This window comes from Bison bison, unplaced genomic scaffold (genome assembly GCF_000754665.1).
Source record: "Bison bison bison isolate TAMUID 2011002044 unplaced genomic scaffold, Bison_UMD1.0 scf7180017864240, whole genome shotgun sequence".
Lineage (NCBI taxonomy): Eukaryota > Metazoa > Chordata > Mammalia > Artiodactyla > Bovidae > Bison > Bison bison.
Genome location: NW_011494812.1, coordinates 570,642 through 596,843, shown reverse-complemented (window position 1 = coordinate 596,843; position 26,202 = coordinate 570,642). Strand labels below are relative to the sequence as shown.

Genomic DNA, 26,202 nt, shown 5'->3' with positions numbered 1-26,202 from the left:
ACAAAGCCTAGAATATGTGAAGTTGAAAAAAAAAATCAATGAAATACTAGGAAAGCAAGCCCCTAGAGGAAAACTTAATGGGACTTTATAAAAACTATATTTATTTGTGTATTTCTCTTTTTAAAAAATGATAGTATTTTAATTTTTATTTATATATCTTGCAAAATAAAAATGGAGTTAGAAAATGGTTAAAACTAAAAATATGAATAAGGATAAGAATTAAAGTAATGAAGATTAAGCTGAGTATATTTAGGAATAAAATTCTGATCATTTTACCCCAAAATTTTTAGGTCTTATCTTTTTAATTTTTTTTAAAATATCATGTCTTTCCAGAAATTATATATATATATATATTTATAATCTGTGAAGAGCTTAATTACCTGAAATATTATACTATCATTGTAATATATTTACTTAGTAGGTAAATTGAAAGTGAAAGTGTTAGTTGCACAGTCCTGTTTGACCATTTGTGACCCCATGGACTATAGCCTGCCAGGCTTCTCTGCCCATGGGATTCTCCAGGAAAGAATACTGGAGTGGGTTGCCATTCCCTTCTTCAGGGGATCTTCCCAACCCAGGGATCTAACCCTGGTCTCCTACATTGCAGGGAGATTCTTTTCCATCTGAGCCACCAAGCAACCAGGTAAGCATTAGTAAAATTTATATATTGTGGGATTTATTACAGTTATTAAACAAAAGGACTTAGTATTTAATACAGTTAGTAGAGACATCTAAAATACATGTCTCTTAGGATATAAACATTTAATTTGCTTAGCTAGTTCTCTTTTTTTTTAATATTTGAGTAATTCATCATGTTGAAATATACTTCTGAACTTTATTTGTGATTGGTTATTGTGTGTACTCACCTGTAATGATTAATTGTTAAGACGCCTTTTCCACTTCTTTACTGTGTAGATGAGACCAGATGCCATGATCTTAGTTTTCTGAATGTTCAGCTTTAAGCCAATTTTTTCACTCTCCTCTTTCACTTTCATCAAGAGGCTTTTTAGTTCCTCTTTACTTTCTGCCATAAGGGTGATGTCATCTGCATATCTGAAGTTATTGATATTTCTCTCAGCAATCTTGATTCCAGCTTGTGCTTCTTCCAGCCCAGCACTTCTCATGATGTACTCTGCATAGAAGTTAAATAAGCAGGGTGACAATATACAGCCTTGACGTACTCCTTTTCCTATTTGGAACCAGTCTGTTGTTCCATGTCCAGTTCTAACTGATGCTTCCTGACCTGCATATAGCTTTCTCAAGATGCAGATCAGGTGGTCTGGTATTCCCATGTCTTTCAGAATTTTCCACAGTTTATTGTGATCCACACAGTCAAAGGCTTTGTCATAGTCAATAAAGCAGAAATAGATGTTTTTCTGGAACTCTCTTGCTTTTTAGTTTAGTATTATGTTGATTCAGTATGTTGATATTTTGTCCGGATATATTGCTGAATTATGTTCCTTTTAAGTTAATTTCTCTATTGTTTAATTTTCCTGTAGAGAAAATTATATCTTATGAAAATAAAGTCTTTTATATCTTTTTTTATATTTACTTACTGGACTAGAATGTGCAGCTTTAGTATCACTTTGGATAGCAATGGCAATAGCAAAAACCATTGTCTTTTCTCTAATTGCAATGGTGTGTGTGTGTGTGTGTTAGTCGCTCGATTGTGCCCAACTCTTTGTGACCCCATGGACTGTAGCCCGCCAGGCTTCTCTGTCCTTGAAATTCTCCAGGCAAGAATACTGGAGTGGGTTGCCAGTTCCTGCTTCAGAGGATCTTCCTGACCCAGGCTTGAACCCGGATCTCCTGCATTGCAGGCAGATGCTTTACCATCTGAGCTACTAGGGAAGCAAAAGTTTAGTAAATCTTCTCAGACGCCCCCTCAGCTGTTTAACTCTTTTGAAAATGGACAGCAGTGCATGTATATGCAAGATAAATAAAAGGAACGAGGTCCTCTGATCTCTGAAACAACACTCCTCTTACCTCAGGTAAACTAAGGGATGACAAATTGCCACAGGCTCATCATGGAAATCTGAAAGCTGTGTTTGCATTTCTCTCTCTTTTCTCTCCCATGTGTCCTCCTCTTTTGTTTAAATATCCCTGAGAAAATTTTGCAATGTAAACTGAGGAGAAAGATGTGCCTGAAAGCTTTGCTAAGTGCACAATAAATATTGGCTCACTCTCCTGCATGAATTGTAATGGTAAATCTTCAAATTTTTGCTACTCTGAATAACTGCCATAGGTTGGTTATAGCTAAACTAAACAATACCAAGGAGGTTTTCTTTAATTCCAAAATAACTAATATTTTTTTCATCAATGAATGTTTAATTTTATTGAGAGTTTTATATGGCAAGTAGTGAGATGATCAGATGTTTCATTTTTGCCCCTTTAATCCATTTATGATCACATAAATGGATTTTCTAATTTTAAGTTGTTCTTTTTTTAATATAAATTTATTTATTTTAATTGGAAGTTAATTACTTTACAATATTGTATTGGTTTTGCCATACATCAGCATGAATCTGCCATGGGTGTACACATGTTCCCCATCTTGAACCCCCTCCCTCCTCCCTCCCCGTACCATCCCTCTGGGTCATCCCAGTGCACCAGCCCCAAGCACCCAGTATCATGCACTGAACCTGGACTGGCGATTCATTTCATATATGATATTATACATGTTTCAATGCCATTCTCCCAAATCATCCCACCCTCTCCCTCTCCCACAGAGTCCAAAAGACTGTTCTATACATCTGTGTTTCTTTTGCTGTCTCACATACAGGGTTATCGTTACCATCTTTCTAAATTCCATATATATGCGTTAGTATACTGTATTGGTGTTTTTCTTTCTGGCTTACTTCACTGCGTATAATAGGCTCCAGTTTCATCCACCTCATTAGAACTGATTCAAATGTATTATTTAAGTTGTTCTTGTACTCGTAGTAAAAATGCTATTGGTATATCTAAGTTTTCTTCAATTCCTAAGTGAAGTTGAATAATAACTACTGGGTGTTTGGTTTATCTGTTTATTTTGTCTTTAAGTGTTCTTTTTGTGTTGCTGAGTTTTTCGTGTTGTGATATTCTAGCCTCATAAAATGACTTCAATAGTTTTCCATTATTTTGTATATCTTGAAACTGGGCATCATTAAGTGCTTAAGGTCTTTTGGATTAGTCAGCAAGTTTACCACCAGTTTCAATTTTTATGGCAAATGATATCCTTTAAATTTATTTTTCTTATGAGTCTTATTTGACTCATTTATAATTTTCAATAAAAATTTCCATCTTACTTTTATTTCAAATGACCTAAATGAGGTTGTACATAGTTTTCTCTTATTTTCATTCTTAATTATATCCATTAGCACCCACTTATTAAACCCCAGTGTTCTTTATTTGTGCAGTATCTTTTTTATCATTCCTTCCAGTTTACTTTTATATTTTATTTTTTTCAGAAAAGCTGTCTGTTTCTAATTTGGTAGTTTCTATCATAAATGCTTTAATTTCTATTTTAATGATGTAGCCTTTATACTTCCTTTCTTCCTCATATTTTGATTCATTTTATGGTTCTTTTACTTGCTTCCTGAGTATATGTCTAAGTTACATATTTTCAATATTTCTTTTTCTCTACAAATACATTTTAAGCTATAAAATGCTTATAATTCTACTTGGTTTCATGACACCATTGTGGATTATAGACAAAGATAGATATTACAAAGAATACATACTACCCTACAAAAAATATATAGTTAAAAGATTCAAAACATACTACAAGTAACTCTACTACCTTGAAGAATTTTAAAATCATTTACAAGTAAAATTAAGCAAAAAAAAAAAAGAAAAAGAAAGAAAGTTACAGAGGAAAATAATTTGATTATTACACAAGAAACACTGTTACATAGGTGAAAATAACCAAGCATCAGTTTTCAATTTTGAGGTTACTGAAACTGCAAGTCTCAGCAATGAAATAACTGAGCAAAGCAGAAAGAAATTTCTGATAGAAGCCCCAAAATAATTAACAAAATCACAAAAGACTTATTTTAAATTCAAACCATATAGAAGATAAATTCTAAAGGAAAAATAACTATAATTTTAATTTTTTGATATATATTATGGTATGACTACTTCCTCCTTGCTCCACAAAATTTCATTTGAGCCTAACCAGTTTTGACCAAGGGCTTCCCAGGTAGCTTTAGTGATAAAGAACCCATCTGCCAATGCAGTTGAGTCTAGAGATGTGGGTTCGATCCCTGGATTGGGAAGATCCCCTGCAGGATGGCATGGCAACCCACTCCAATATTCTTGTCTGGAGAATCCCTTGGGCAGAGGCACCTGGCAGGCTACAGTCCATAGGGTCACACAGAGTTGGACACGAAAGAAGTGACTTAGTTTGCACACATGAATTTTGACTACAAGTACTTACTGTTTGTGACCAGTCTCTTTAAGAAGAAACCCCCCCTCCTCTGCTGCACTCTGGGGCTGTCCCACAATTACAGTCACAGATCCCTATTTTGTTAACCTTCTTGCCAAAACTTAAAATTAACTGGAAACATGTGGCAAGAAGAAAATTAACTGGAAGCAATTAGATAAAATATTATCTAATTAGCTTTAGATAATGTAATCTTCCTAAGTATGAAAATGGTGGGGGGAAATCGCCTAGAACTGATTTTTTAATACATTTGTATAAATGAGAGAAGTGTTCAATTTGCTACTATTGAAAACTCTGTAATCATCAGGTGACCTTCCTGTATTTCCTCCAAAGAAGTTTGAGTTACAATTTAAAGATATTAGATTAAGCAGTGCCAATTTAATAAAATGTTAACCAAAGGTATAAAGTACCATTAATTCCTATTATAACTACAAACATTCAATAGTCAACCAACAGAATCTCATCTTTCAATTTGAACATATTGTTCTTTCTTCAAAAGTGCAGGAAAAAGGAGAGAAGATATCCAGACTGTCCAACATAATCAAACAGTTGGGCTGTTTCTAACTTCATTCACCTATTCAGCAGTTCTTTAATCTTCCAAGTCCACCCACACAGTCAATTCCTTCCTGTAGCTGATTTTCAGGAGGTTTATATATTTCAACTCTTTTCCTTCCAAATCTAATTCTAAAGTTCAGTGGCACTTTCTCTCTGAGGTCTCATTCTTTTTCAAGGAGATTTCCATTTAGATAACAATTTCACTCATGTGAGTTTATGAAGCCAATGTTGTTCCAGGTAGCCACAGTAACAAGGTACAAAAAGGTCTCTTTCCATACTAATCCAGGTTGCTCTTATCATTGCCCTTACATATTATTGGATTATCTTCAGAATCTCCAAAGTCTTAAATAATTATTTCTAAGAGCACCTTTGTGACGCTTCCATGATCCTACCAATGAGTACATTTAGCACTTACTTTTTAAAAACCTGTGAACAAGTTTCCCAGCCCTACCTTCTGTGGCCTCAGTCCCTGAGTGTCATGGGCCCTTACAGTCATAGCTAAACTGACCTGAAATGAGTCCACACACTCAAAAGCAGTATACAGTATGCTCTGAGGCCTTCAAAGTGCTAATTCCAAATGAAAATCCATATCTTTCTCCTCACTTGTGATGTATCTTAAGGAGTTTTGAGTTATGCTAACTACATCTTAGAATAGTGCTATATAACAAAATTATCTGCATGATGGAAATATTCTATTCTGTGATTTAATGGCACAATGTTTAGTTTAATTTTGGAAAGAACAATCCTAGTGTTTAAACAAAATAATAGCTTTTCAATTCTATCCACATCCCTATGGCTTTTTGTCTTTTAAATTTGTCCAGCTCCCAGATAAACTGGACTTTTCTCTCATGTTTGAATCCTGTAGATGTTGTTGAGCCTAGGCTGAACACATTTACATGCTACCTACAAGGCTTCATTTAAGGAGTCTGAAATCTCCATCACATCACCCTACCCTTCTTTACCTACACTACCCAGTCCATGATAGCTTTATTCTATGGCTAAAGGTTACTCTTTCCTAATTCTTTGCACTGCTCTGAAGTACAGCAGAAGATGAAGTGGCCATTGCATAGGCTGACTTTTCATTAGCCCGGGTACCTTTTCTCTGAGACTCTCCAGCCAGGATAACTGACTCTTCTTAACAGGCTCATGGAGGTTTTTGAGGGAAAATATTTGAATAGAATATTTAATACTTTATATTTTTAATTCATATTAATTCGGCTCTTCCATGTATTTCTAATTTAAATTTTTCTTTCACTTCTACCCCATGGAATTTCTTTTTTGCTCTTCTTAGTTTATACCATAATATGTAGACCCACAGAGTAAGTGCTATTTCCTGTGGAACACACTTGTGTAGGCCTTCTTAACAGTTAATATACTTTATTAACTTTGGAAATGGCAACCCACTCCAGTACTATTGTTTGGAAAATCCCATGGATGGAGGAGCCTGATAGGCAGCAGTCCATGGGGTGGCAAAGAGTCGGACACAACTGAGCGACTTCACTCACTCACTCACTTTTTAATACACTTTATAGGATTAAAATTTTTTTTCTTAATAATTTTAGGTTTAACGAAAAGGTGTGAGATAGTTTGGAAACTTCTACCATTTCCCATAATGTTGCTGCTACTGCTAAGTCACTTCAGTCTTGTCCAACTCTGTGCGACCCCAAAGACGGCCGCCCACCAGGCTCCCCCGTCCCTGGGATTCTCCAGGCAAGAACACTGGAGCGGGCTGCCATTTCCTTCTCCAATGCAGGAAAGTGAAAAGTGAAAGTGAAGTTGCTCAGTCGTGTCCGACTTTTCGCGACCCCATGGACTGCAGCCTACCAGGCTCCTCCGCCCATGGGATTTTCCAGGCAAGAGTACTGGAGTGGGGTGCCATTGTCTTCTCCGGCCTACAAAACTCTGGTAAATTTGCCAAAACTAATAAATTTACATTATCATTAAAGTACAAATTTGTTCAGACTTCACCAGTTTTACCACTATTTTCCCACTATTTTCCACAAGCCATTCCACACCAATACTGTAAAGACTCCTCTTTCAAATGTCTCATGCCTCCAAGACAAGGTCCTGCCTATACTGGTGAAAAGTAGAATGAGAGGGTAGGAATGAAAAGGTGAAATTTTACCTCCTATTGCTCCAAATTCCTAACAACAATTTCTTGTATTTAACAACAAATATCCTAAAATTATATCCCTAAAGCATAGAAAACACACCTTGAATCTAGAGGTAAGATTTCTGCAGACCTAAGAGCAACAAAGGTCCATCCACCAAAATACAGGTCAGCTGCTCAAGTGAGCTGTTATCTAATTGCTGCCTGAGGGCTGCTTCTGTGTGCCAGCTTATACAGTCTGAGTGGTGGTCACAATACCTAAAGATGCTAAACCAGGCAGAGGAACCTGAAGCAAATGAGCAGGCCATGATGTTACTGTGTTTTTGGTTTTTTTTAATGCTCTGACATTAACTAAGCAATAAACATTAACAATGTATCTAAAAAAGACAAGAATACTTTGATTTACTTGTTTATGCATTGGCTCATTTATCGAGTTCTGTTGGGGGCCAGAGTGAGGTACTCCGCCCATGACAAAGGTCATGAGGAAGGAGGCTTGACGTATGCAAAGGCGGGATCGAACCTCAGGAGTCCCCCTGGAACTCCTCGAGCATCTACCCCCATTACCAGAGCCTGCCTACTTTACTACTTTGTGCTCTTACCTACACCTCTGACTTTACGGGGGGCTGTCCCCCACCACCTCTTTCGGAGAAGGAGTTAACCTAGAGCTCCAGTCAATAAAAACTCTTGGGTGTGACAAGAGTGTTTTAACCTACAAACTCCTCTGAAGGTTCTCTAGCCTGCCTGACAGGCTCGTCCGGCCACATGTGATTGCTCACAGCCTCCCAACCGTGAGAGGCACAAGATGCTTTAAACCCTCTAAAAACAGGTTCTTTAGAGAAGTTAGAAAACTATAAGTATAAGTATAGTGGGCTAATTAGAAATTGTGTTGGTGAAGGGTTTTTCATTTGTTGAGCCAATGTTTGTTGCTAAGTCTCCATATCCCCTGCCCTTACACACATTAATGAATATATAGAATTAACCTTTGATATTAATCACGTTAGACCTTAGGCTAAGTAAAGTCTTTCCTTAACTAAAACCCACTACACCCTTACCCTGTAGGAATGTAACTTTATTTGGGTGGCGTCTGTTTTGAGAATAATCAGCCCTGGAGAAATAAGTGTCCTGATTGACTGACCGCTGTCACAAGGAGAGGGTCGTAAATTGTCAGCAGGCCCCCCTGGCCAGAAGATGATGTAACACCCCTAAGACCTCTGTATACAATTGTATGAAGCACCTGACTTTGATAAAAGTCAGGACTGCTGACCCCGCGTGACTTTTGCATAACATTTCAGTGTATAAAAGTAGACCATGGAAAATAAAGAATTGGGATCAGTTTCTCGAAATACTGGTCTCCCCATGTCGCTCTCTCTCTCACTCTGGTTGAGTCTCCATCTGGAGCGCGGAACCCACCATGCTTACTAATTATGCCTGGGCTTCTAAGATCCGACCGGGGAGGCCTCAGTGTCTCCTCTCCTTCGGGAGAACGGAAGGACGCCTGCGGCCTACCTAAGTGGTGCAAACTTCTTGTCTTGAAGTTTTATTGGTCTCCCGCGTAAACCAAGCTACTCAGCCTCTTTTCTCCACTGAGTTTTCCTACTGAGCTATCCTCATCCTATTACTCTTTATATCTTTGATAAAATATTTAAATAAATAGGTCGCCGACACCGTCCCCGCTTCGAATACCCTGGATCAGCCGGGGCAGGACCCCGGCAGAGTTCCTTCTGCTTGCACCCATAACAGTCCTTTACTGTCTATTCACCAATGAAATTGTCATCCCCTATCCAATCTTATCCAAAACCTGGAAATGAGTTTTAACTCAGAAACCTGATTGGCTTAATTTTGTCTAGGATTCATGGATTCTTGAAATTGTAAAGAATCTTAAAAGATTTGTAAGAAACATTTTTCCAGCAAAAATTTACCTGCCTCTCCAGTCATTTGGACACAGAAAGACAAGCTTCTGAAACAGACTGATTGGCAAACCCATTGTATTTTTGCCTTATTGGCCCTTCCAACCACACCGCATGTTTTTGGATTTCATTTTTTCTGATGTTATTTTTATAGATTTACTGCTTTTTTGCTGTTGTCTATATTTAGGTGGCGCCAGCAGTAAGAATCCAACTGCCAGTGCAGGAGACACAGGAGATACAGGTTCAAGCCTCAGATTGGGAAGATCCCCTGGAGGAGGAAATGGCAACCCACTCTAGTATTCTTGTCTGAAAAATCTGACAAAGCACACAGAACACAGCTGCTTTATAATGTTGTGTTAATTTCTGTTGTACAACAATGTGAATCAGCCATAATTATATATATATAATTCCCTCCCTCTTGAGCCTCTCTCTCCCCTTCCATTCCCCCCAACTAGGTTATCACAGAACACCAGGCTTGACTTCCTGTGTTATACAGCATTTTCCCAGTAGCCATATATTTTCCTCATGGTAGTGTATATATGTTAATGCTACTCTCACAATTCATCACACCCTCCCCTTGCTCCCCCTACCCTGATGTGTCCACATGTCTGTTTTCTACATCTACATCTCTGTTCCTGTGCTGGAAATAGGTTCATCGGCACCATTTTTCTAGATCCCACCATTTTTCTAGATCCCATATATATGCATTAATATGCTGTGTTTGTTTTACTCTTTCTGACTTACTTCACTCTTTTTAACAGGCTCTAGGTTCATCCACCTCATTACGACTGACTCAAATTCTTCCCTTTTTATTTCTGAGTAATATTCCACTTGCAATGAGACCTATTTTCTTTAATGAGACATCAGTGGCTACAAACTGCAAGGCAGCCAAAATTGACAGAATTAGCCCAAGCATGTAAATAAAGAAACAAACTAAAAATGCAAGAATCAAATAGAAACAATAATGGTGACTTTATTAAAAGAACCTCAAACTAGAAACAAACCAACAGCCAAACAGTGGATGGATAACATACACACACACACACATATAATTTCATGTATGAATATCATATTCATACATGGAATTCTATTGAGCATATTGAACAATAAAAAAGGATAGATACTAGTGCACTGATAAGCAACATAGATGACATAACCACAAGCTAGGTGGGAAAAAATGACAGCTACAAAGAGCATATACAGTTTGTTCCATTTTCATAAAATTACAGAAAGGACAAATCTAAACAACTAGCGTAAGACATGAAGTAGCTACAATAATACATAGTTGGTAATGGTTTAAGTGCAAATAGATTTGAGGAGTATTGGGGTAATGGAAATGTTTCTTATCTTGATTGTGATCATGTTTACATAGGTTTATATATTTTTCAAAATAATGGGCATGCACATCTAAAATAGATGTATTTTATTTTACATAAATTATATATCCATTGTTAATTCAATTTTTATAATGAAGCAGAAAAAAAAAAAAAAAATGTGACCAGTAAAAAGGGCACAGGTTTAGAAAGTAAACTTTGCAAACTTCAAGAAAGTAGGAATAACCTTGGTTGCTTTCTCCCCCGCCAGTTTATGAGTTGAATGATTGTCTTGTATTCAGAGCTTAACAAATATTACTTGATTAGTGAATGAAATCTTCCCTGGTGGCTCAGACGGTAAAGAATCAGCCTGCAATATAGGAGACCTAGATTCAATCCCTGGGTTGGGAAGATCCCCTGGAGAAGGGAATGGCAACCCACTCCAGTATTTTTGCCTGGAAAATCCCAGGGACAGAGGAGCCTGGTGGGCCACAGTCTGTGGGGTCACAAAGAGTTGGATACGACTCAGTGACTTACACTCATGCAGTGAATGAAACTTAAAGGAACCAACATCTAGGCAGGGATATCTCAGAACCACTCGCTGGGGGACTTGCCTTCCATATACATCCTTTGCTTTGATCCTATCCTCATCCCTCTTGCTCTTACCTTAACCACTCAGTGATATATTTGGCCCATTGCCCTTCGTACATGGCCTGCACTCTTTCTGTCCTTGTGTTTGGAATAAGTTTGAAAGAGCTGACTAAATGTATTTAGAAAATAAGTGTGACAAAGGGCAAAGTTATATTTTTTCTATAAGAGTTTAGATAGAAAGTGAGGTAACTAAAGAAGTATGGAATTTCTTGCCCACATTAAAAAAGAGGGAAAAAAAAGGATTTAAACAAGACGGGGACCATCAGAGTTTCAAATAACAACAATGATGTCAGAAATGACTATAATGAGAAGTCTGTCGATATGACAACAAATCCAATTTGGATAAGGTTGCTTTGTCTTGGTTTGATTTTCATTGAGCACTTTGCATGTAAGAAAGTCAACTTTGTCATGACCATTGTCCCAAAGGAGCTTAAATATTAGAAGATGTACAAAGACCTAAGTAGCTGTAATTCAGGGAAAGAAGTAATGTATACTTGTAGCAGAGTACAGCTGAAGCACTGTCTGGATTCAGACCAGGGAGAGACTCCTTCCTCCTTATGGATCAGGGAAGCCTTCTGGAGGATATGGCATCAGAAATGGGCTTTGAAGGTTGAGTACTACTAAGAAAATTTAGATTACAAGGAAGGTATTCCATGCAGAGTTACAGAAATTAAAATAGCTTGCATTAACAAATTATTATAAAGTAGAAGCAGAAAAAAAAAATGGAGAGGAGAAACAGTGGCATCACTATGTTCTCTTAGGCTTCTGGGCTGTTGGGTACTCATTCAGATTGGTAAGGCATGGTGAAGAATATCATGGGATGTCTTGATACGAACTGTGAAACAAGAGAAATGGGGAGAAATTCTAAATAAGATGGAAATAGTGGTTGAGGAAGAGGAGAGAGGTCAAGAGAAGAAAGCTAAGAGAAGTAAAAATGAAATGGAACATAAAATAAGAAATTGCAAAGAGAGGAGAAATAAAAAAAACTCACCAGTGCTTCCTAATCCATAATGCAAGGATCATCAAAAGCATTAGGGGCACGATCACTGCCAATGATATCAAGTTCATGGAAAGATGATGCCCTGTGAATATTAGAGAGACACCTAGATGTCATAATAAACCCACTGCCAATTTTGCTCTATCTATTGATTTGCCTGCCTTAGCATACAAACTAGGCATAAGTCCCATCAACTATCTTATTTAGCCACTTTATTCTCATACTTGTTGGGAAGGATTCTTCATCTCCCCACTAAGCTCTTATATCTGAGTGTCCCTCATATTCCATTTCTGCATTTCTGTAATCATCTCTATTAATTCCTTCTTAATATCTCTCTCACTTAGTTCTGCCATCATCAAACTTTCTTTTGCCCTGATTTCTAGGCTCAAGAATCACCTGTGCACACTTAAAAATTCCATCTTACTTATCCCAGTAGAGAAAGATGTCCTGGTCTCCTAGACTTCCATGCCTCACCTGGCAAGAAAAGCCAGTTGCCTCCTCAGCCTCCACATGCATGATCATGTGAAGATCCCATCAACATTGGGCAGAACATGACCCTGCTAAGTTCCTGGCTGCTCCTGTTCACCCCACATCCATGTCACCAAAACAGGCTTTGGGTAGAAGCCAGAGACGTGACAAGCTAGCAGTAGCTGACTTGACCCAAGGATGGGGCTACTCGTCAGCCAAGCCTCTGGTCTCACTGGAAAAGGCATTAAAAATATTCATATGAGGACTCTAACAGACAGTTTAGGCACAAAATATCCACAGTAATATTAAAGTTCCTCTAGGAACTTTTGCCCAGCAACCCCTCTCCCTCTTGAACTATTCCTTCCTAATTTTGAAAGGAATGGTAGAAAGGAACAAGACTTATATAGAAAGATCTTAGAAAAGGGGCTGTACCAACCTTGCCTCTAGAGATACATCTTGCCTGCATTGAGGAGACCCAAGAGAAATTGGGGACAGATGTTGCTGATGAGTTTATGCACTGTTTCCTTGATGCCTTCATGCTGATTGATTAGATCACAGACACTCTGGGCCCCACTCTTACCCTCTGGAGATGGTACCCATGACATGGTTTGGAAACTCAAGAAATCTGACCCTTGATAAGCTGCCTGAAAAAACCCTTTTGTGGTTTCCCTAGAATGCAGCTCACAGTCAACTCTCACCTGTAATTCAAAGAGATCTGGGAAGAGGGAGGAAGAAGAAAGAGAAATTAATGAAAAAAATGAGAGGAACTATATAGGAACCTGAGACTTATTTTTTAAAATGTAGAGAAAGAGATGGTTTTATAAGTGTATAAGGGTGAGTCGATGATATATTCATTCAGGAACAGGGAAGGGAAGAATTGGTGGGATTGGGAAAAGGGCATAAGGGACAAATGCCAAGAACTGAGGGTTTGATTTGAATAAGTTGGAGGGTAAATGATAAGTGAGGTTCACGGTATAGGTTAGGGGAGGGTGAAGAGGAACTCATGTGAGGGAGGGGAGAGAACAACATTCCTAGGTGCATGAAATGAATCATAATGGTTGTTGGACTATGAACATAGACTTAAAGTAACTGAGTAGAAGAAGAGATGATATTTTAAGGGAGTCAATATTATAGAGCTCAGTAACTACTATCCTTTCCTACCTCCTGAATTCAAATCCAAATGAGATAAAGATAGAGAGCAATTGATATATGGATCAAATTGTCAACTTCACTTCTGATAAATCTTCTAGATGATTGCCCTTAACTGTATAATCCAAGTAATGTTGCTGGTATTGAAAACCAAATGAAGTAGACTTATTTACTCTTATAAATGGATTTTTTGTGTCCCCTCTAAACTCACATGTTGAAACCCCTACCCCCAAAGTGGTTATACTTGGAGATGATGACTCTAAGAAAGTAGAGTTAAATGAGGTCTTAAGAGTGGGGTCTTATATGAAAAGACACAGAGTGAGTTCCCTCTTCCTCCTTTCTCTCTCTCTCTCTCTGTCTCTCCTCACATGCACTGAGTAAAGGTCATCTGAAGACATATCAGGAAGGTGGCTATCTACAAGCAAGCCAGAAAGAGAGCCTTCACAAGAAATCAAGTTCTCTTGTATTGCTAGTCTCGTGAACTGTGAGAAAGTATGTCTGTGGTTGAAGCCACCCAGGCTGTGTGTTTTCCTCTGCAGCCCAGGCAGACTAATACACTTACCTAGTCCAAGAAGTGCTAGAAAGCCTCTAAGCAAACCCTCCCCAAGGGTCTGGTCGAGTCAAGGGATGAAGGAGGAAACCAGAACTGACACTTGTGAGAGCAGCTTGACTCCAGAGGCAAAGGGCAGGAAGAAGCTGTTGAGACATATCACAGACCCAGTTTCTTTCCTAGACTCACCAGTGAACTAATTCTATTTCTTATTTTCATAAGAAAGAATAGGACTGAGAAAAGAAATTTAAAAATATTTAAGGAATTCTCCTTCAGAGGAATTAGAAGGTGTCATCCAATTCCATGATAATAATATTCAGTCAATCTGAACAGAAAACTAGTAATGCACACTCTTTGCAAACCTCTCTCTCCTGACTGACTCCTCACAGTCACCACTGCATTTCTCTCCATAATCTGTAAAATCTGCCTCTTTATCTCTAACCCTACTATCATTTAGTCCATACTTTCATCATGTGTGACTCACGTCATTGCCATAATCCCTTATCTAGACAATGCAATCCAAATCCTCTCCCTCTCTGTTCAGCACTCTGATTCAGAGTTGCTATGTAAAATGCACACCTGATCTTGTCAAACTCATAATTAAAATACTTCAATTGCCTTCATGAAAAATAATCCAAACTCCTACATATGCCAGTATTATACACAAAGGCTCATATTTTAATATATCATTCCCCAAGAAAAAGGTTGGAGGAAGTGGAAGAAGTAGGATTTGTGAGAAGGGAAATTTGTACCAGTGAACAATTTGTACCAGTGAACAATTATTAACAGAGATCCAAGAGCCTGAAAATCTCCAATAGGGAGAGAAAGAGGTGGTTATATAGGCCCTCTAGATACACATGATCCCCAAAGAATAACCTGAGATGGCTGGAACATCTCCTGATTAGAATCCAGCCTGTCTGAGGGCCCTGCCTTTTCTGGGGGTGTCAGTGCTCTTCCTCTGTCACCCACCTTCCCCAGGCTCCCTCTTCTCACTCTATTGGTGCTCAGGTTATAGATGTGCTCACGCTCACCTTTGCCTGGGCTCTTACCTGGCCCTCCACCAAGCTCACGTCAGCAAGTGGTTCCCCCCTAGGGATCACTGTCCTCAGCACTCCACTGGCATGTGTCCACCCCACAGTGTCACACTCTACTCCATCATCCCCTCTCTGCCAGCAGAAACTTCACCCTCTGCCCACTTTCCTGCTCAAGAAACCCCACTATTTCTCAGAGTCACATGCCTTTCCCTGAAGTTTCATTTCCCCATCAGCACTTCTTCATGTGATTCTCTCCCCTTCCTGGTTCCCAGCAGCAGTCTCAGCTTCTGTTCTGGGTCCTCCTGCCTCTCATATCTGCAGCAGTGAAAAGTCCCATCCTGAGATCTAGGATAAACCCCTTACTAGAATGCATTGATTACTGTCTTCGGTCTCAGTTTCTCCCACTGTAAAATGATTGGACTAAAATAATTTTATATTCTCCAGTTCTGTTTCAATTTTAACATTCTTTGAGTTGGTCTGTGTTCATATTCATCTTTATTTACATAGTTTTTCCAGCTCTGCCTCCTGGTCCTCATTTCTTACTTACTTTATTATGACTCCATGATGTTCTCTATTTACCTTTAATCTGAGTGCCTAGGGTCCCATCTCTATTTTATCAGCACTCCTCCCTAATTTCCCTATCCATTCTTTCTAAACTCTGCTCACCACCTCAGTTAAATTTGAAAGCCTAGAGTATTTCCACATCACTTGACCCTTCAATTTCCATGCTTAAATATGTGCATGACAAGTAAGATGCTTTTTTTGCAAGACTGAAGCCAGGAAAGAATAACAACAACAACAACAAAAACTACTATAAAAATGTAGATATTCTGGATAAACTATAGTTTTGTAAATTATTTATTCAACATATGCTCACCTCATAAGATTAAAGAAATTGTTCAGAAAACAATCAAATGAGACATTGGAAATTAGAGCTGGAAATGAACATTAACACTTGAACTTCCCAGAGTGTTGTCAAGGGTTGATTCCCAAGGGCTTTGGCTACACTAGCCATACAGATGATGAGGTAGTCTTGAGACCTCCAAAAAAAGATACAAGTTGGGCATGAGATTGTCTATTTTTTTTTAATAATTTTATTATTTTTTTTATTTTTTAACTTTACAATATTGTATTGATTTTGCCATATATCTACATGAATCTGCCACAGGTATACACGTGTTCCCCATCCTGAACCCTCCTCCCTCCTCCTTCCCTGTACCTTCCCTCTGGGTCATCCCAGTGCACCAGCCCGAAGCATCTGGTATCATGCATCGAACCTGGACTGGCGACTCATTTCATACATGATATTATACATGTTTCAATGCCATTCTCCCAAATCATCCCACCCTCTCCCTTCCCACAGAGTCCAAAAGACTGTTCTATACATCAGTGTCTCTTTTGCTGTCTCGTACACCTGGTTATTGTTACCATCTTTCTAAATTCCATATATATGCGTTAGTATACTGTATTGGTGTTTTTCTTTCTGGCTTACTTCACTCTGTATAATAGGCTCCAGTTTCATCCACCTCATTAGAACTGATTCAAATGTATTCTTTTTAATGGCTGAGTAATACTCCATTGTGTATATGTACCACAGCTTTCTTATGCATTCATCTGCTGATGGGCATCTAGGTTGCTTCCATGTCCTGCTATTATAAACAGTGCTGCGATGAACAGTGGGGTACACGTGTCTCTTTCAATTCTGGTTTCCTTGGTGTCTATGCCCAGCAGTGGGATTGCTGGATCATAAGGCAGTTCTATTTCCAGTTTTTTAAGGAATCTCCACACTGTTCTCCATAGTGGCTGTACTAGTTTGCATTCCCACCAACAGTGTAAGAGGGTTCCCTTTTCTCCACACCCTCTCCAGTATTTATTGCTTGTAGACTTATGGATTGCAGCCATTCTGACTGGCATGAAATGGTACCTCATAGTGGTTTTGATTTGCATTTCTCTGATAATGAGTGATATTGAGCATCTTTTCATGTGTTTGTTAGCCATCTGTATGTCTTCTTTGGAGAAATGTCTATTTAATTCTTTGGCCCATTTTTTTGATTGGGCCATTTGTTTTTCTGGAATTGAGCTGTTGGAGTCACTTGTATATTTTTGAGATTAGTTGTTTGTCAGTTGCTTCATTTGCTATTATTTTCTCCCATTCTGAAGGCTGTCTTTTCACCTTGCTTATAGTTTCCTTTGTTGTGCAGAAGCTTTTAAGTTTAATTAGGTCCCATTTGTTTATTTTTGCTTTTATTTCCAATATTCTGGGAGGTGGGTCATACAGGATCCTGCTGTGATGTATGTTGGAGAGTGTTTTGCCTATGTTCTCCTCTAGGAGTTTTATAGTTTCTGGTCTTACATTTAGATCTTTAATCCATTTTGAGTTTATTTTTGTGTATGGTGTTAGAAAGTGCTCTAGTTTCTTTCTTGGACAAGTGGTTGATCAGTTTTCCCAGCACCACTTGTTAAGGAGATTGTCTTTAATCCATTGTATATCTTTATCTCCTTTGTCAAAGATAAGGTGTCCATAGGTGCGTGGATTTATCTGTGGGCTTTCTATTTTGTCCCATTGATCTATATTTCTGTCTTTGTGCCAGTACCATACTGTCTTGATGACTGTGGCTTTGTAGTAGAGCCTGAAGTCAGGCAGATTGATTCCTCCAGTTCCATTCTTCTTTCTCAAGATTGCTTTGGCTATTCGAGGTGTTTTGTATTTCCATACAAATTGTGAAATTATTTGTTCTAGCTCCGTGAAGATTACTGTTGGTAGCTTGATAGGGATTGCATTGAATCTATAAATTGCTTTGGGTGGTATACTCATTTTCACTATATTGATTCTTCCAATCCATGAACATGATATATTTCTCCATCTATTAGTGTCCTCTTTGATTTCTTTCACCAATGTTTTATAGTTTTCTATGTATAGGTCTTTAGTTTCTTTAGGTAGATATATTCCTAAGTATTTTATTCTTTTCATTGCAAAGGTGAATGGAATTGTTTCCTTAATTTCTCTTTCTATTTTCTCATTATTAGTGTATAGGAATGCAAAGGATTTCTGTGTGTTGATTTTATATCCTGCAACTTTACTATATTCATTGATTAGATTTTCTATTACATCCTCAGTAAGACTGGACCAGAAAAAAAAATCCACCCTACTAAACAGGAAGATAAAAAGAAATCTTGTGGTTACTTTATGCTCTAGCTAGAATTTTTTTTTAAATTATTCTTAGAAAAAACATGATCACAGGTTTTCCTTCACATGAATTTAACATTGAATAATATTCACTCAATTTGAAATGCCCAACTCAGGAAACTAGTATTAACAAGTGGTTCTAGGCAAGAAAGGATGAATAGAGTGCAGAGAATTTTTACGACAGTGAAAATTCTCTTTACAATATTAAATGAAGGATACATTTATCCAAACCCATGCAATATACAACACCAAGAGTGAATTCTGAGGTAAGCTGTAGACTTTGGGTGATTATGATATGTCAATGTAGATTATCCTTGGTAAAAAAAAAAAAGCACCATATTGAAAGTGATGTTGATGATGGTGAGGAAATGAGTATGTATGGGCAAATTGTACACTTTCCTCTCAATTTCCTTGTATCCCTAAAAACTGCTCTAAAACATAGTCTTAAAACAAATTTTAAAATTTACATTGGTAGCAATAAATTGTGAAACGAAAAAGGAGTTCTAAACAATCAATAAAAAAGAAAAACAAATCTGATCAATTTATGCTAGAGATAGACTGAATGATCTTTTCGTTTCCTGGAGAAAATGATATAACAAATTGCTATCATAAAAGGCAATCAAAAAGCATGTAGATAAACATGTAGGGGATATACTATTAGAGGTATGTCTATGTTAATTTCAAAATTATCTTATTTTTCTGAATAATATATTTCTGGTATTTGTCAACTTTTAAAAAACCTGAAGTTTACTGTCATTTCTCTCATGTCTTATAAGTCTTAGCTATCTTACAACAACAACAAAGAAGTGGCTCTAAGCTGGTCACTTGGCAGAAGCAAAAAAACAAGGAAAATTTAGGGATCCACAGATAATGCAGTCTTCTTTTGTCTAATATAGGTAATGCTTGTTTTGCACACTTTCAATACACACAAATTTTAGTTACCAGGGTTTCTTTAAATAACACCAATTCCTCAACAGCATAGCTCAAATTTCAGTTGCCACATTATATTAAATGTAAGTAAAGTACAAAATTACTAATTTTTAGTTTCATGAATCACTATGGAAATAACTAAATAATCCATAATCACTATGGAAATAATCACTATGGAATAATAAATAAGCATGCAATCAATAACTAATGATATCACTGACAAGTCACTATGAATCACTGACAAATCACTATGAATCACTATGGAAATAACTAAATAATCCATAATCACTATTGAAATAATCACTATGGAAATAATAAATAAGCATGCAATCAATAACTAATGATATCACTGACAAATCACAACCCTTCACAAAGTTTATCATTGAGTATTATTCTTTTTCATGAACAGACATCAAAGGGTATGCTTGATTGTTTCCTTGTATTTCAATAATAAATTCTGTGACATTTTAAATGAATAATAATAAAACAATGAATTGACCAACAAATATAAAAATGAAAATGCTGGAAATGAGATTTGAGCTGAATGTTAACGAAGTCATTGAAGAAATAGCTGGCCTGAAGAAGATGGATATTGCCACTGGTTGAGAAATTATAGATATGAACCCAGATAGAGGAACTTATCAACATAAATGAGGAGAATGGTTGTTATAAAATTGATGAACGTGTCTCAAATGAAGTTATGCCTGTGGAAGACTTCAGTTTTAAGGAAATTTCAGAGATACTCCCCAAAACTGAAAACAAGTATAAAATGTTGGAACCTGATTCAAACTTAGAAAGAATTATGAAAATTCACCAAGGCATAGAAAAAATATTTTATAAATTATATGATAAGAATAAAGTAAGCACGGGTCAAACGACTGTTGGTAAATTTTTACAAAGAATTAAAACACTCATTCTGGATGTTAAGTTTGTAACTCTGTAGACATTACTTTGCCAAAAAAGGTCTGTCTAGTCAAGGCTATGGTTTTTCCAGTGGTCATGTATGGATGTGAGATTTGGACTATAAAGAAAGCTGAGCCCCAAAGAATTGATGCTTTTGAACTGTGGTGTTGGAGAAGATTCTTGAGAGTCCCTTGGACTTCAAGGAGATCCAACTAGTCCATCCTAAAGGAGATCAGTCCTGGGTGTTCATTGGAAGGACTGATGTTGAAGCTGAAATTCCAATACTTTGGCCACCTCACGCAAAGAGTTGACTCATTGGAAAAGGCTCTGATGCTGGAGGGATTGGGGGCAGGAGGAGAAGGGGACCACAGAGGATGAGATGGCTGGATGGCATCACAGACTCAATGGATGTGAGTTTGAGTGAACTCCAGGAGTTGGTGATGGACAGGGAGGCCTGGCATGCTCGATTCATGGAGTCGCAAAGAGTCAGACATAACTGAGCAACTGAACTGAACTGAACTGAACTGATAGGTTTTATGTCATCAAGTTCTTATTTTCCTTTGTCTTTAGAAACTTTTTGAATTTCTTTTTGATTTCATTGGTTGTTTAGATGCCCTCTGTTTAGTGTCCACATGCCTGTGTTTTTGTAGGGATTCTTTTTGTAGTTGATTTCTAATCTCATAGCATTGTGATCAATTATTTTTATAGCAATCAGAAAAGATCCTTGATATGATTTCAATTTTCTCAGCTTTACTGAGGTTTGTTTCATGGCCCAGCATGTGATCAGTCCTGGAGAATGTTCCATGTGCTCTTGAGAAGAAAGTGTATTCTGCTGCTTTTGGATAGAATGCTCAATAAATATCAGTAGAGTCTATCTATTCTAATATGCTCTTTAAGGCATGTATCTCCTTTCTGTCTGGATGCTCTGTCTATTAATGGACAAAGCATGTTAATGTCACCCACTATTATTATGTTACTGCCAATTTCTCCTTTTAGGTCTGTTAATATTTGCCTCATATATTGTGGTGCACCTATGCTGGGTAGATATATATTTGCAATTGCTATATCTTCTTCTTGGATTGATTCCTTGATCATTCAGTTCAGTTCAGTCACTCAGTCGTGTCCGACTCTTCACGACCCCATGAATTGCAGCATGCTAGGCCTCCCCTGTCCATCACCAACTTCTGGAGTTCACTCAGACTCACGTCCATCGAGTCAGTGATGCCATCCAGCCATCTCATCCTCTGTCGTCCCCTTCTCTTCCTGCCTCCAATCCCTCCCAGCATCAGAGTCTTTTCCAATGAGTCAACTCTTCGCATGAGGTGGCCAAAGTACTAGAGTTTCAGCTTTAGCATCATTCCTTCCAAAGAAATCCCAGGGCTGATCTTCTTCAGAATGGACTGGTTGGATCTCCTTGCAGTCCATGGGACTCTTAAGAGTCTTCTCCAACACCACAGTTCAAAAGCATCAATTCTTCGGCGCTTATGCAGTGTTATTCTTTGTCTCTTGTAATAGTCTTTATTTTAAAGTCTATTTTATCGAAGTATTGCTACTCCAGCTTTCTGATTTCCATTTACATGGAATATCTTTTTCTATGTCCTCACTTTCAGTCGGTTTGTGTCTCTAGATCTGAAGTGGGTCTCTTGTGTATATACAGGCCTTGTGTTTTTATCCATTGAGCCAGTCTATGAATTTTGGTTGAAGTATCTAATCCACTTATATTTAAGGTGATTATCAATAAGTATGTTTTTATTGCCAGTTTGATGACTGTTTTTTTTTTTTTTTTGTAGGTCTTTTTTCTACCTTACTCTTTAGTTCTCTTCTCTTGCAATTTGATGACTATCTTTAGTGTTGCATTTGGATTCCTTTTTCTTTTGTGTGTTTGTCTATTATAGATTTTTGATTTGTAGTTACCATGAGGTTTTGACATAGTAGCCCCAGAGCCCCCCATTTATTTTATGTACACACACACACACACATATGGTTGTTTTAAGTTGCTGATCTCTTAATTTCAAGTGCATTTCAAACATCCTGCATTTGTACCCTCCCTTCTCACAGTTACTGGTTTAAATATTTGTGTGTAGATGATTTTCTATCTTTACTGTATGTTTGCCTTTTCTGTGAGGTTTCCCATTTCATAACTATTTTGTTTCTAATTGTGGCCTTTTCTTTTCTGCTTATAGAAGTTCTTTTAGCATTTGTTGTAAAGCTTGTTTGGTGGTGCCAAATTCTTTTAGATTTTGCATGTATGCTTTTACTTTTTCTGTAAAATCTGAATGAGAGTCTTGTTGCATAGAGTATTTTTATTTGTAGGATATTCTTCCTTCCATCTCATTTTGTCTAAATTTCTACTTGCATTTTAATATCTGTGGAAGGTTAATTATGTTTCTTGACCTGGGAGAAGTGGTCTTCTATAGCAGATGCATTATATGTTCCATAAGTACACTATCCTCTCATCACCCAAGGGCCAGGTACCAGCTGATGCCAAGGAAAGTTCTGATCTGTGTTCGCAGAACTTGGTTCTGCAGGTTGCTGGTTTGTAGGGGTTTTGTTTCTGATGTCTGCCCTAAGGTGTGTGAGGCTGGTCTAGACACTTTTGCAGGTTTCCTGATGGGAGGGACTGGTGCCTACCCATTGGTGAATCGAGGTGAGTCTTTGCCCTCTGGTGGGCAGGGCTGCATCAAGCGGCAAGGCTAGAAGTGCCATGGGCTCAGGAAGTCTATAAGCAGCCTGTCTGCTGATGGATGAAGCTGTGTTTCTCTCATGTTGATTGTTTGGCCTGAGACATCTCAGCAATGGAACCTAAAGGCTGTTGGGTGGGGCCAAGTCTTAACGCCAAAATGGTGGCTTCCAGGAAAGCTCACAGATGAATATTCTTCAGTACCTCCACCACCAGCGTCTTTGTCCCCACACTGGGCCACAGCTGCCCCCACCTCCCCATGAGACCCTCTGAAACCAGTTGGCAGGTCTGGCCTGGACCCCTATAAAGCCATTGCTTTTTCCCTTGGGTCCTGGTATGCATGAGACCTTGCATTCACCCTTCAAGAGTAAAGTTTCTCTTTCCTATGGAGCACCTGCATTCAAGCTCCACTAGCCTTCAAAACCAAATCCTCTGGAGCCTCTTCCTCCCAAGGCCAGATCCCCAGGCTGGGCATCCTGATGTGGAACTTAATGCTCTCTATCCTGAAGGAGAACTTCTGTGATATAATTGTTCTCCAGGTTGTAGGTTTTCCACTTGGGAAGTGTGGCATTTGATTATGTCACAAGGATGCCCTCCCTACCATTTTGTTGGGTTTCTTCTTTATGTTTTTGGATATAGAATATCTTTTTTGGTAGGTTCGGTAGTCTTTTTTACTGATGGTTGTTCAGCAGTTAGTTGTGATTTTGATGTGCTCCTGACAGGGGATGAACTCAAGGTCCTTTTACTCTGTCATCTTGTTAAGGTCCCACTGAAAGGGTGATATTTACATTGACCATTAAATGTTGAATGTAAGTTTCCACAATAGACCTTGGTAGATAGAATGCAGCCTGGGTAGGGAAAGCAGCATCAGCAAAGCACTTAGACATGAAACAACATAGCAAGACTAAGGATGATCTTTCATATATTAATTTATTCTTCATTTTCACAATAATTTTTTCTCTATAGTTACAACAAAGGTTCCAGAAGCCTTTGTTAATTCTTTCCTACATTGAATTTATTCTTCTAAACTACAGACACCAACTTTCCATTTTATTCAAAATGAGTGAGAATGTATGGTAAAATTTTACCCCAACTTTCTATGTATCTTATAGATCTTCTTTGGTTTTTGTGTGTAAGTTAAACCTCCCTAGTAGATTCGATGTAGAAAAATTACTTTTTGTACTTTGGATTTATCTCAGTGAAATGAATTATTAAATATTTCACTCTATCATTTTCCTAGAAGTTTACTATGATTTCTTTTTTCAAATTAATTAATTTTTAATTGGAGAATAATTACTTTACAATACTGTGGTGGTTTTTGCCATACATAGACATGAATCAGCCATTGGTGCACATGTAAATAGCAATTTCATATAAATTTCAGATGATGATTGCATTTGCTTCCTTGCCTTAGAAAATTTATAGATAAAAATGAACTTATATACAAATAACATGGGTGCTATTGTCAAAATTTTTATTTACTCTTAGCAAAAAATAAATAATGCATATGTGTCAATACAATGAAAAAAAGTAAAGAGTTATAGGTAAACCTTTCATAAACCAAAATTATTAACTTTAAATTGATATTTAGCTAACATTCTGGATTAGTTAGGATCAAATTTGACTCCAAGTAACAGAAAATTAAAATGGAAGAAATATCTTTTAAAAGATACAGATATTTAAAAAAAAAAAAAGATAAATTTCTCTTGTGAAAAGACTAGAAGTAAGCAATTCAGATTTGTTATGTCATTTCATTGTTACAGAGTTGGTTCCAGTTTCCTCTTTTGCTTTGAGGGTTTTTTTTTTTTTTTGGTGGGGTTTTTGTTTTGCTTTGTTTTGTTTTGTCCTTTACCATACCTGAGCCTCACTCCAAAGGCAATCCCATTCTCTGAAACGGATGCCAGAGGTCCATCCATCAAACCCATATTATGCTGACAATAAAGAGAAAGGAAAAAGCTGAGCACACTCACCACCTTCCAATACTTCAGATCCCTTTGCAAAAGTTGTCAAATTGCATTGACTTGAGAGCACAGTCACATAACCACAACCAGTTAAAAAGGTGGTAAGATATATAATTTTATTCTGTCCAGCTAATGATTAAGCAGTTGATTTATTCTGGAGGAAGTGCAAAATAGATTTCATGAAAAAAATCAGTGGTCTTTGCCATATAGCACCATTTGGCAATTCAACTGTCAATTTAGGGACATAAGTTAACAATTTGACTTAAATAGGTCATCTGGATATAGATCACTTTTTCAAAGACCATGGATGTTTTACTTAGGACACTTTAGATCAAAATTAAGGCTCATCCTCATTTTAAATATTTCCCTTTCTCAAGTTCTGTCTAGTATTCTCTCTGAAGTGGAAATTGCTGTGCATTGGGAATGGACAGAGTTGCAGGTAGGCCAACAAGTGGCTTTATATTAGAGCAGAGCCAAATTATATCTTGAGAAGAATCTTGGTCCTTGCTACAAGTACTACCAGCCTCCTGGGAGCAAACTTGAGATTCAAACAACAGGCCATGAGTGATCTCCAAAAGTTACAAGAAATTGCCAATTGCAAATTCCACCTACAACTCCACTGATTAAAGTTACTACTCTGCATTTATCAGATTTTATAAAACTGTCATACATATGGTGTATATTCGAGTAACAATCTAAAAGTCTCTGTTGCTGAAAAACATTCAAATTAGTTCTACATAAACAATATTTATGGAAGACTTACAGTCTACTCATTTCTGTAGGTTATGTAAGATCTTCTACTGAATTTTCCAGAGCATCAAAGAACTGCACAGGTGAACCAGATCCTATGTGCTGCATAGAGTTATTTTCTCCATTTAATTTTTAATGTATTTTAGACTGATATGCTCCCCCTACTTTGAGACTACAAACCAACAGGCCTGTGAACCTCATGAAGTTTACTGAAAGAACTTTCCTAAGAATATTGTTCCCTGAACCAAACAGTTTCTTCTCTATGGAAACTGACAAAAGAAATTTCCTTGAGGCCTCAGGACCAGGAAGAGCTGTCTTTACTGAACAACATATTTGTCTGTTTCTTCTAGACTCTGTGACTATGTAATTGATCAGTCTCACTCATCTTGTAGTCCTCTAATAATCCATGACCCACATATAGCCTATGCATAGGGTACCATGACACTTTCTTTTATAAGTTAATCCTTCTTGGGGTTAGCTTGTTTTACTGGCCACATATTCCCTTGGATTCTATTTCCATATTATAGCTGACATACTTTCAATATTATGTGCAAGTTTTATAAGTAATTTTTAATTATTTTTAGAGCTAACAAGTTACTGTGAATTTAAGTAGTATGATTTGGAGGCCTTCTGA

At 37.5% G+C, this 26,202-nt stretch overlaps 1 long non-coding RNA gene across 2 annotated transcripts; it reads right to left on the bottom strand.

The window, feature by feature from the left end:
* Positions 1-1,330: 1,330 nt before the first annotated feature.
* On the bottom strand, positions 1,331-15,318 carry LOC104993529. 2 transcript variants are annotated; one of them, XR_825838.1, is made up of 3 exons: positions 15,173-15,318; positions 11,951-12,041; positions 1,331-1,493 (listed from the first exon to the last, which is right to left on the bottom strand). It is a non-coding gene; the product is annotated as an uncharacterized LOC104993529 (long non-coding RNA). The 2 variants fall into 2 exon arrangements; XR_825837.1 differs by lacking the exon at positions 1,331-1,493 and adding an exon at positions 10,404-11,794.
* Positions 15,319-26,202: the final 10,884 nt, after the last annotated feature.